The sequence below is a fragment of the Argiope bruennichi genome, chromosome X1, assembly GCF_947563725.1.
Source record: "Argiope bruennichi chromosome X1, qqArgBrue1.1, whole genome shotgun sequence".
NCBI classification, from domain to species: domain Eukaryota; kingdom Metazoa; phylum Arthropoda; class Arachnida; order Araneae; family Araneidae; genus Argiope; species Argiope bruennichi.
In genome coordinates this window covers 8,401,746-8,414,938 of record NC_079162.1, presented here as the reverse complement: position 1 = coordinate 8,414,938, position 13,193 = coordinate 8,401,746, and positions in this window count along the sequence as shown.

Here is a 13,193-nt window from a genome sequence, read left to right as displayed (position 1 = left end):
GTTGGATACCAAATGTTAACAAAATTCAAGAACTGGATTCTCATTCAAAATAGAGGCAATGCTTCAAAAGCTCATCCTTTCTCTTTTCCGTAATAGTTTAGAGCATCGTTAGACGGCAGTTCTCCATTTTGTATAAATTACTAAAATATATGTTAAAGAAACCTTCTTTACTTTCATTGTTTTATCTGAAATTCGAATCTAAAGAATATGGCATTGGTTCGAAATATATATTCATTGGTCCTTCATCGAACAACAAGAACATCTCTCATAGGGGACAAAAAAACATTTCTGAATCCAGTCTGTCACTAAACGACAACTAGGACATGTCGAGAATAAACAAGAAAGAAATATTTTCCTGGATAACATAGAAGTTTCAATTAAAAAAAAGCACTTTGTTCTTTAAATATAAGGTTTAAGATAATCATAAATAATGTCTTTATTCTAATTTGCATGATATAAATAGTCTCAAAAATTATTGATTGAAACAGGAAAATTTTTACTAAACGAAAAAACCAACTTTTAATTTTTAATTTGTAATGCAGCGGGAAAGTTGCCTCTTGTTGTAGATAAGACAAATTAAAAATATGAAAAATATTGGAGTACGTCTTGAGGTGCCGCAAGGATGTTAAAGTTTCATAAAATTGAAATTTTTGCTACATTTTTAAAATGTTTTAAGAAATAATCTTTTGATTTTTAATTTGTAATACCGTCGAAAATTTGCCTTTTAGTGTAGATAAGATAAATTAAAAATATAAAAATATTGGAATACATCTTGAGGTGACGCGAGGACGTTAACGGTTCATAAAAGGACACTTTTTGGAGCATTTTCAAAGATTTTTGCGTGTCTTGATTATGAAATAAAAAAAAATTAATAGGCGTTATAATATGAATATAAATAGAAAAACAGTTGAACTATTGCTTTGGCATATATGTGGTGACAAGCTCAGAGCTGGTGTTAAGTCTGCAGTTTAGCCGAGTTTTATTGAGTTGGCATCTCCGCTCCGTCTATTGTGTAACTGATTTGTTAGTTTGTGTGCTTTGTTGTGAGTAAGACTTTGCGTGGCTCAGACTAAATTAGGGAAGACAAGAAAAATGTCGAAATGCCCTATTTTTGGGAAATTTAGTGATTTGCTTCAAGTTTAACTGACTACTTACGAATCTGTTATGAAGTGCTACTATTATATTAGACATAACCTCAGAATTGCTTCTGAAAGGGATCCTTCTGTAAGTAAAATACATAACACTTTAGTTCACAAAATAGAAAAAATATGGTCAAGGGCTTCTGTTCCCATTGTTTCTAGCAAAAGAATTTTAAAAGTGATAAAAGCTTATCATACTAAATACAGGAATTTATTAAAGTCTAAAAGCAGAAAAGGGTCTGGTCAGTTTGATTCCAACCACATAAAATTTAGAAAAGAAGCTAAACGTTTATTTGATATTGCTGCCTGTAAGTGTGTAAACTTTAATACTTGTACTTGTATAAATGAAAAAAAGTTCCAAGAAAAAAAGAACAAGACTTTTTAAATGATCAACGCTCTAACAGGAAAACGGTTATAGGTAATACTGTAAAAGCTACCACAAGCGCTTTGAGAAGCAAGAAACAGTAAAGAACTATAGAGAAAGGTTAAGTTTAATCAAGAAAGGACAAAAAATACTAGTATGTCAGAAACAGTTACTGACGACAATGACAGCGCTGAAAAAAAAAACAGTGTTCTTTACTGGAAGAAACAAAATAACCAGATCCTTCAAATATATCTTAAAACTCTGGTTAACTACATAGTGAAAATGTATGTGCTAGTATGGTTTATAATATTAACACCTTCATGTACTTATGGTTTCAAACATCCTTTTAAACTTGTCTCATATTCACGATATCTCTCTGATGATCTCAAGAACGTTGTATACCTGATTATTCAAAGAAATGATTAAACTGCTGCTCCAGAAAATATACATTAGTTAAGGTGACCATTCGTACTGATTTTACCAGTATAGTACTGGTTTTCAGGGCATAAGTCCTGGTTAGTCATTAAACAAAACCAGTACACGAAAAGTACTGGTTTTAGATTAGAAAACATTAAAACAAAAAAGTAATAAAATAAAAATAATAAAATTAGAACTGATAACCCTGATAATTCCATGTGATATCGTCAGGTGTCGCATGAGTAGGACCACCACGACGTCATACAAGTCAGTGGAAGTCTAAAGTACTAACTACTGTGATGTACCTACCTTATTATTATCATGGCGGCAAAACGACGAAAGTGCGTATTTAATGATGATTTCAAATTAAAATATACATTTATTAAAGAAAGTAATAATATTGATCCTAGTGAAGTATATTGAAGTATACGACCAAGTATCAATTTAGTTTTGTAACCTAAAGCTTTCAGATTACTGGTAAGATAATTGTTAACGCCGTAGCCAAATATCTAATTTGGTTTTGAACGTTTCTCTTAAAGTGGAAAATTTCCTCATTTTCTGCACTATGTAAGGACAAAAATAATCGTATACAAATTTCACCTTCTTGGTATTTTTTTTTCTTTTTAGTGATTGAACATTTTCTTATGGAGACTTTATTATCGATATTTTATATATTGTTTTTTCCAAGTCGGGACATATTTGCACAAATATGTGCAATGAAATAAAATTTTCTGGACTGACAAATGCCCTTTGAATTTAAATTAACAATTTAATACTGATATTGAACACTTTTTCTTTATAGATTTGCTCTGAAGGCTTATTTTTAATGCTTTTGTTATTATATATTTCAGTCAACGATGGCGATTATATTCAAGCAGTTTTGGACCGAAACTATGCAGAAAACATTTCAAGAGTATTGTATCCTAATGATAACGTAAGTTTTTGTGGATTTTACTTGACAAATTTTATGCAATTCTGAATTGTGTTAAATAGTCACAGAAAACGAGTTAAAATCCTTGCTGAGCTTTAAAATACTTTTTATAACTTCGTTGAGTTTGTGTTTACAATATAAATTTTATTGGCACTCTGTTTAGTTTATATATTCACAGGGTGTGTAACGTCATTAAAAGTCATAAAAAAACTGCTTATTTTTTATGATCCTTATATAATTGGTCTTAAAAGTGCTTATTTTTTACAAAGGTGCTTATTTTTCTTTTTGAAGATAAAATAAAATTTTCGCGCTGTTAGATTTGCCCTAGTATAGGAATAAATTTTCTTTTTGTTTCATCTTTCAATGAAAAGTGCTGGCCATAAAGGGATGCCAGTTGCCGATTCATTTACTTTAACGAGTTCAAAGGTTGAAAAAAGTGTCTTCTTTGGTAGTATGTAGTATGTATGTATGCCCAAAGGGAGAAAAAAAAATCTCTTTCGGTTACTTAACTTTTTTTAAAATCTCATTTGCTTGCATTAGTAAGCTAAAAAAAAAGTTCATTTTCGGGGGATAATTTTATGCTTTGGCCGGAAATACCTATGCAAAGTTAGTTTAGCTGTGACTTAACTTCATCGTTCTACTTTTGTCCCTTGGTTACTTATTTGCAGAATATTTATTATATTTTAACATTTTTATCAATAATTTATTTAAATATTTTCTGCATGTAATTTGTATGCAGAAGTTGTATTTTTTTTACAGTATGCCGAAAAAAATGTGCACTTAATTCACTGTGGATATACAAAAGTGAATACACTGAATGGTTGAAGGCTTCCAAAGATAAATATAAAATGAAATGTTCATGGTGCTCTAAAGAATTTGACATTTCTAATGTGGGGAAAGCAACTTAAACCTCGGGCACGTGTAGTATGTCCGCTCAGCTGCGAAATTAGCGGCGGTGCCTGAACTGTTGCGTCGATTCATCTTGCTTGTCTCTCCCTTGGATTTTCGTATAATTTTAATTCTTTAATAACTTGAGTCTTTTAGCACAGCTAACTATCCTGTCGACTATTTAAATGTAAATGTATTTTATTAGTTGCTTGGCCGAATAGAAGACACTTAGAAATTTTAACTTCGATTTATTTCACTACAGGATGTATTTTATGTACAAGAAGTGATGATAAAAATATCCGTTTACATCGCAACACAAGAGCTAAAGAGACCGAAATTTTTCCCTACAGTGGTTTTACTATGTGATTTCGATGGGGATTTCTTTGACATGTATAGGCTTGGGAAAGTGAAATTTATTTATCTTTAAATGAATCTCGTAAGCTTTTAGGATTTTTATCCCTTCACTAGGAACGGGAGGAAATGAAGTGAGCAGTTGCGAATAGAGCGCGTGTAGAATTAAATAAAGGGGAATTGGATCAGGAAATAAGATTCTATTTTAGAATGAAGTTAGTCTCATTAGTTAATGAGATCATTGCGCACGCACACACGCAGACAGATTTCTTTGACATGTCCTTTCGCTTGCGGCGTGAGAAGCAAAAAAAAAAAAAAAAAGGCAATTTTTAGAAAGCATGTTAGCAATAATTAAATTTTAAAAAAGTTGGATTTTTTTCAAAAATAAGAGAAAATTTTAGAATGAAGTAACATGGATTAATTTAGGGGAAAAAATAGGAAATAAATTAAACTAAGCAATGTCATTGCATATATATATTAGTCGTTAATTCTACTCTTTTCCCATCAGATTTAAAGGTAAAAGTATTCGAATAAAACTAAGATTAAATTATAAAGTTAAAGTTATAAGTTAAGCAAAGATAAAGTTATTTGAAAAAGAATAAAAGCAAGATTGCTCTGCTAATTTATAAATGTATTTTTATGAAAGGACTTTTTGGTAAATTTTATTGATAAATAATTAAGAATATCAGCATCGACATCCCATTCAAATTATCATTCAGCAATATATTATAATTGCTGCCAATGGCATAAAGAAAAGACAGAATTGGATTCGTCAGTTTCTTAACGGAAAAATAAATCTCTTAAAAAAGGAAATTGTTGAAATTGAATTAATGCTATTGGACTTGTTCAACAAGTTGATTAAACCAGAAACTTTTCACTGCTAAAAAATATAATGAGGTGCGAAAAATTATTAAAGGGGAAATTGAACAGTTGAAAGAGTTAGATAGTGAAATTTCTAAAAGAAAACGGGGAAAAAAAATTTTATAGTTTATAAAACTTCACGGTTTTTTTCTTTTTTTTAAATACCAGATTTGTTTACTTTCTCTTAACCTGTTTTTCTATTAAGAAATTGAAATGTTAGTAACATGACAATTTAATATTTTTCTTCTTAATACCGACTGTAATATAAAGTATCTCGGAGGTGAATTGTAAGTGCTTAATTAATGCTTTCTAATTAACTGTTCTTGAGAGACTTGCAGAAAAACATTTTAAGTAGCTCAACTTTAATGTCCATGAAAAATATGCAGTAGTTACTTGTGGCATTCTCTGCTTCTATTTTTTAGAACTGAATAGTACATATGTTTGATCATCTTAATGAATTTCATCGTAACTTAGTTTCATAATCAAAACTACTATGCTAATGTTGGTCCTTAATTTTTGTCGGAGTTTTTTCATTTCATTTCAACAAGTGTGTAAACTTTAATACTTGTACTTGTATAAATGAAAAAAAGTTCCAAGAAAAAAGAACAAGACTTTTTAAATGATCAACGCTCTAACAGGAAAACGGTTATAGGTAATACTGTAAAAGCTACCACAAGCGCTTTGAGAAGCAAGAAACAGTAAAGAACTATAGAGAAAGGTTAAGTTTAATCAAGAAAGGACAAAAAATACTAGTATGTCAGAAACAGTTACTGACGACAATGACAGCGCTGAAAAAAAAAACAGTGTTCTTTACTGGAAGAAACAAAATAACCAGATCCTTCAAATATATCTTAAAACTCTGGTTAACTACATAGTGAAAATGTATGTGCTAGTATGGTTTATAATATTAACACCTTCATGTACTTATGGTTTCAAACATCCTTTTAAACTTGTCTCATATTCACGATATCTCTCTGATGATCTCAAGAACGTTGTATACCTGATTATTCAAAGCAATGATTAAACTGCTGCTCCAGAAAATATACATTAGTTAAGGTGACCATTCGTACTGATTTTACCAGTATAGTACTGGTTTTCAGGGCATAAGTCCTGGTTAGTCATTAAACAAAACCAGTACACGAAAAGTACTGGTTTTAGATTAGAAAACATTAAAACAAAAAAAGTAATAAAATAAAAATAATAAAATTAGAACTGATAACCCTGATAATTCCATGTGATATCGTCAGGTGTCGCATGAGTAGGACCACCACGACGTCATACAAGTCAGTGGAAGTCTAAAGTACTAACTACTGTGATGTACCTACCTTATTATTATCATGGCGGCAAAACGACGAAAGTGCGTATTTAATGATGATTTCAAATTAAAATATACATTTATTAAAGAAAGTAATAATATTGATCCTAGTGAAGTATATTGTTAAAAATGTAGAAGTACGTTTACTATTGCAAATAGTGGAAAAAGCGACATTGAAAACCACATAAAAACAGTTAAACGCAAACGAGCAGTGTCAGCAGCAATTGCAAGTTCGAGTATGACATCATATTTTAAGAAAAAAGAATTTGAAACTGCCGAGAAGAAAATAGCTGCAGCTGAAGGTTTGTGGGCATATCATACAGTTATGCATAATCAATCTTTTCAATCAATGGACTGTACCTGTAAACTTATTAAGGCATGTTTCGATGCTAAATTCACATGCTCTAGGACCAAATGCGAAGCTATAATCTCCGATGTACTTGTCCCTTATGCAAATCAAATATTGGCTCAAGATTAAGAAACGTAAGTTTTATATCAGTGTACTCAGACGCCTCAAATCAGAAAGAAATTAAACTTATTCCTTTACTTGTCAGATATTTTTCATACAAGAATGGAATACAGGTAAAAATTATTGAAGTAAAGGATTTTCCAGGAGAAACGTCTGACATAGTTACCGAATATATTGTAGAGGTCTTAAAAAAACATAATTTAGGAAGCAAGATATTAGAGTTTTGTGCCGACAACACCAACACTAACTTTGGAGGCATGCGAAGAGCCAGGAAAAATAATATTTTTACCAAGCTAAAAGCAACTTTGGACGGACGGGAGCTTGTGGGAATTGGCGCATATTTTAAACAATTCTATACAAACCGCGGCGGATTGCCTTCCAATTGATATACAAACTTTAATTACCAAGATTTACTCTTACTTTTACATTTATACTGTGCGCGTCAGTGAATTAAAAGAATTTTGTAATTTTGTAGACATAGAATATAAAAAACTTTTGGGTTACAGTGCTACGCAGTGGTTAGCGTTACGACCAGCTATTGAGCGCGTGTTGGAAATATTTCCTGCATTAAAATCGTATTTTGCGTCTAATGAAAAAACTCCGACAATTATTAAAAATTATTTGGAGAATCCTGAGACTGAATCTTGGCTTTTCTTTCTCCATAATGTGTCGTCAATGTTTCATAACACGGTTTTAAAGATAGAAGGACAGGATATTTCTATGTTGGAAACAAATATCATTTATAAGGATCTTAAAACCAAAATTGCTCACAGGATAGCAAGTGTGTTTCTGCCCCTGCAAGTTCGACAAAATTTAAAAAGGCTAGAAGAAGACGGCTTAGTTAAATCGAATATTTTCAAAGAAAAAGTGGTGGAATTTTACAGCACATGTTTTCAGTATCTGGAAGAATGGGAAGGCCATTTTGAGGGAATCGAGGTTTAATTGGATTACATTAAACATGAAACCTACGCATCAAAGGGTTCAGGTATGCGGTGACTATTTAATTCAACATTATCCGGAAATAAATTTAATTGAAGATGAGCTCTTTGATGAAATCTGTTTCATTCAGCGCTAAACCACAGATGAGAAACTTGGGCATTGGAAACAAAATTCTGTTTCGGTATCAGATAGGTGGATTGAAATTTTTAAAGCCTTTAAAGAAAATGATGTGCCCAATAATATTGACAAATTGGTAGAGTATTGCCTCTGTATGCCAGGAACTAATGCACCGACCGAACGGGTTTTTTCTTTATTAAACAACATCTGGACTAGCGAGAAAACCCAATTGAAAGTGGAAACTTTGAAATCCTTGTTGATTGTCAAAAATAATTTAAATGCAATCTGTATGGAATTCTATGAAAATATACAGGAAAACAAAAATTTGTTAAAAGCAATTCATTCCTCAGAAAAATATAAATAAACAAACTAAATTAAATAACTCCTTATGTTTTATTAGGTTATTATATTAGGCTTATCATGTTATGTTATGTTTATTATGTTTTATTTTTATATTGTAAAATCATATTTTAGTTTTCACATTTCTTGTGTTTAAATAAACGCAACATTTTTTGATATCTAAAAGTTTTTTATTTACTTAGGTATACAGGTTGGCCGTTGGGTGAATTTTTGATAAAAATTTATAAAATTTGGGCATGGCTGGTCAAAATTCATGTTGTCCTGGTTTCAGGTTTAAAAAAATGGTCACCTTACATTAATGTGATATTCAGGAATTTGATGCTAGACGGAACTGTACTGATTTATATGGACGACATTATTATACCATCCAAAACCAAGGAAGAAAGGCTAAAAAAGTTACAACGTGTTTTACAGGTTGCACCAGAGTACGGTTTGGAGTTTAATTTTAAGAAGTGTCAGTTTTTAAAACCACAAATAGAATTTTCAGGCTATAGAATCCAAAACAGAACTATATAGCCCTCTGTATCTAAAACGGTAGCCGTACAAAAATTTCCACAACCACAAACTGTTAAACAAGTACAAAGTTTTTTAGGCCTTACTAGTTATTTCAGGAAATTTGTACCCCACTATTCAAAAATCGCAAAACCGCTTAGTGATCTACTAAGAAAAAACATTGCATTTAAGTTTGAATCTGAACAAAAGGAAGCTTTTCAAAAACTTAAAGATATTTTATCTCAGGAGCCAATTTTGCATCTCTATCAACAGGGATCAGTTTTAGAACTCCATAGAGATGCTAGCAGTCAGGGATTCGGAGAAGTGCTGCTGCAACAGGGAACCGACAATAAGTTTTATCCTATTCATTATTTTAGTCGAAAAACATCTCCACAACAAGAAAAATATAGTAGCTATGAGTTAGAAGTTTTGGCTGCAATCGAAGCGTTGAAAAAATTTAGAGATTATTTACTGGGTTTTAAGTTTAAAATTGTGACTGATTGTTCCGCTTTTCAACAAACTATGAGTAAAAGAGATCTTACACCAAAAGTTGCCAGATGCGCTTCACAGTTAGAGGAATTTGATTACTAAATTGTTCACAGATCAGGAAAACAAATGGCACACGTAGATTCTCTTAGTCGAAACGCAGTACTTGTTACTCGTTCATATAGTGAAGTGACCACTAAAATAGCCAATGCTCAAAATCAGGATGAATTCCTTAAGAAATTAAAAGCTTTGATAGATAACCAAGAAGACGGTGAACACAATGTGAGAAATGGAGTTTTATACAAATACGATAATGGTAAAGAATTGCTCATAGTCCCAGAAGCCTTACAAAGAGAAATTATTCGAGAAATTCACAATAAAGGACATTACGCTGTGGCTAAGACGGAAGAAATTTTAAAGCAAGAATTTTACATACCAAAGTTGAGGTCGAAAATAGAAAGTGTGGTCGCCAATTGCGTGGAGTGTATTCCTTAACCCCATCCCAAAATAAAATTTGCCTTTAAGTACATATCACATCGATTTCATTGGCCCTATGCCTTCTACAAATAAGAACTATCAACATATTTTTTCAATAGTCGACGCTTTTACAAAATTTGTCTGGTTGTATCCGGTTAAATCAACATCTACTCAGGATGCAATAACTAAACTTAAGCTTCAACAATCTACTTTTGGAAATCCGACGAGAATAATAACAGACAGAGGTTCAGCTTTTACCTCAAAAGAATTTGAAACATTCTGTCAGGATGAAAATATTGAACATTTCAAAATTAGCGCTGGAATTCCTCGCGGAAATAGGCAAATTGAAATGATGCATAAAATTGTAATACCCATTTTATCAAAACTCTCGATAACAGACCCTACCAAATGGCATAAACATGTTGCATTACTGCAGAAAATAATCAACAGTACTGTTTCAAGGAGTACAAAGTTTACCCCGTTTGAGCTTTTAACTGGAGTAAAATTAAAAGATACAACTGATTTACATTTAAAGGAAATATTGGAAGAAGAATACACAAAAACAATGATGGAAGATCGAAATAATATGAGAGAAGAAGCAAGGGAAAACATTTTGAAGATGCAAGAAGAGAGAATCGCAAAAGTTTCAACAAACGAAGAAAAGTGGCACGCATCTACAAACTTGGTGAATTAGTGACCATAAAACGGACTCAGCTTGGAACTGGACTCAAACTAAGACCAAAGTTTCATGGACCGTATCGGATTTTCAAGGTTAAACCTAAGGATCGCTATAACATGGAAAAAGTTGGATGTCACGACGGACCAAATGCAATTTCCACAGCAGCTGATTTCATGAAAGCATGGTCTTCAGACTAAAAAAAATATGTTTATTGGTTTATAAAGATACTGTTTTCTTCTTCTTCTTCTTTTTTTTTCCCTTTTTTTTTTTTTTTTTTAATTCTTTCAGATTTTTCTACTTTGATTTAACTTTCAAGGACGAAAGAGACGTCAGGATCGCCGAATGTAGTGACGAGCGCCATCTGCTGGCCAACAGGTGTTGATGCTTGTTAGACAGAGCACAGATGAGACGGGTCTGAATGAAAGTAAAGACGTGTGAGATAAGACGGATTTCTGAATGAAAGACGCGACGTAGGTCTGGAGAGAGCTGTGAGACGATGAATACAGCTGACGAAACGACGAATATTGCCATGCAATGACTGCAATATTAACATGTGAATAAATCCTGCGACGTATTCGACGAAATCTGTTTAATGTTCATTTCTTTATATTAATGTAATTGTCCGTCCTAAATGTAATTAAATGTGCGTGATTATAAAATAGTAGTGATTCCTGAGTCCTACATATATAATACATCTATTTTTAAATTTCTAATATTGCCTATATCATCTGTTAATTTTAAAAGTTATTTCATAAAAATTCAAAACAGAAAAAATGTATAATTCTTATTAAAAAATATTTTCTTTACTATATAATTTCATATTGCTTAATGTGAGCAATAAACAAAGAATTACTAAAAAAATAATGAATAAAACGCAACTTCTTATTTTAACATATTTTTAACACCCCTCCCCCCCTTTTCTATGCATTGGTTAAAAATTGTGTGAAACACTAAATTATATAATTTCTATTATATGTTTCTTCAATGACAATATTTTACAAGCACAAATTAATAAGTTACTTCAAATTTCAAATATTTTCTTGATCTATGTTTAGTAAGATTTGGTTTTGTGGCAAAAGAATCAATTTAATCTATGATAAACTCTGAATATTTCATAAAAACTCCATACACAAAAATGCAACACTTCTTTCAATTGTACGAAATTCCTTATATTATAAATGTTAGTATTAGCTACTGTCCAAGCACAAATTAATAATTTATTTCAAATCTCTAATATTTTCCTGATTTATGATTAGTTTAGTTTGGTTATGTGGCACAAGAATCAAATTTGATACATGATTAACTCTGAATATTTCACAAATATGTTTCGCAGAAATTCTATACACAAAAATGCAACATTTCTTTCACTTATACGAAATTTATTTATTTATTAATAACTTACAAAGTTACTTCATATTGCAGAAATTTATACTTCATTATAAATGTTAGTGTAAGCTAATATTCAATAAACAACAATTTACAAGTACAAATTAATAATTTACTGCAAATTTCTAACATTTTCTTGATCTATGGTTAGTAGGTTTGGTTTTCTGGCACAAGAACCAAATTTGATACATGATTAGTTTTGAATATTTCACAAAAATGCAACACTTCTTTCACTTATATGAAATTTCTGATTTTATCGATTATTAACTTACAAAGTCACTCCATGTTATAAAAATTTTATACATCATCATAAATGTCAGTGTTAGCTAATGTCTAATAGACAACATTTTACAAACACAAATTAATAATTTACTTCAAATTTCTAATATTTCTTTGATTTATGATTATTTTGGTTTGGTTTAATGGCACAAGAACCAAATTGGATCTACAATTAACTCTGAATATTTCACAAAAATTCCATACCCAAAAATGTAGCACTACTTTCAATTATACAAAATTTCTTTAGACGGAAAAAAAAAACCTATCAATTTTTCCCTTTTTTATTTTTTGGAGATAGGAAAAACAACTATGCAAAACAATTTATTTATAAAGACCTTCATCAAATAATATTTTACGAATACAAAGTGAAGTAATTAGATCATTACTTATTATTATTTCAAATTTTTGACTGAATTTTCTGTATAGGCTTGTCCATCTAAGCAGCATGCTGAAACTTTGACTTATTACTTTCAAAAATAAATAATATTGTCACAAAGTCATTTATAAACAAAATTCATTTAAACTTTATTTACAATATTTTTAATACTTGAAGAGTTTGCAATTTCTAAAAATCCACACACATTTATATATATATATATATATGTGTGTGTGTGTGTGTGTAATGATATTTTAAACTCTTAATTTAATCCAAATTAATTTCCAAGATTTTATCTTAATTTAGCCCATATTAACTTCATTCTAAAAATATTCACTTATTTCGTGGTCCAATTCCACTTTCGGTTTAATTAATTACTCTGTAAAACTAATGCGCCATCAGTATTGTTCGTTCACCAGAAGTTGGCCCTTGGCTCCGCCCTCGTCACGTGGGATCAGACGATACTATTTCGATGATTTCGGAAGGAGAAAGTGACAAATGTCAAGAAAGGTTGCCAACTGGCGATCGTTAGCTTTTATCCTTTTTTATATTATCATTTCAGTGAGACAATTGACGAATTACATGAGTTATTGACTAACATTCAACATACCACACAAAATGTACATCTTTTAAGAGATTTTAGCCTTAATTTGTTGTCTTTTTCTAGCTGAAAACAATGCTGAATAAAATCTTTGTTTTCAGCTGATCAAAATAAATAAATAAATTCTAGCCATAAGGATATTTATTTTATATTAGCTTGGCATATGCTGTCTGTAATGTAAATAGCAATAACACTAACCACTTCTTTTAAAATTGGAAAATATTTTAAAAATTTTTTCATTACTGCATACCAAATTATCAAAGAAA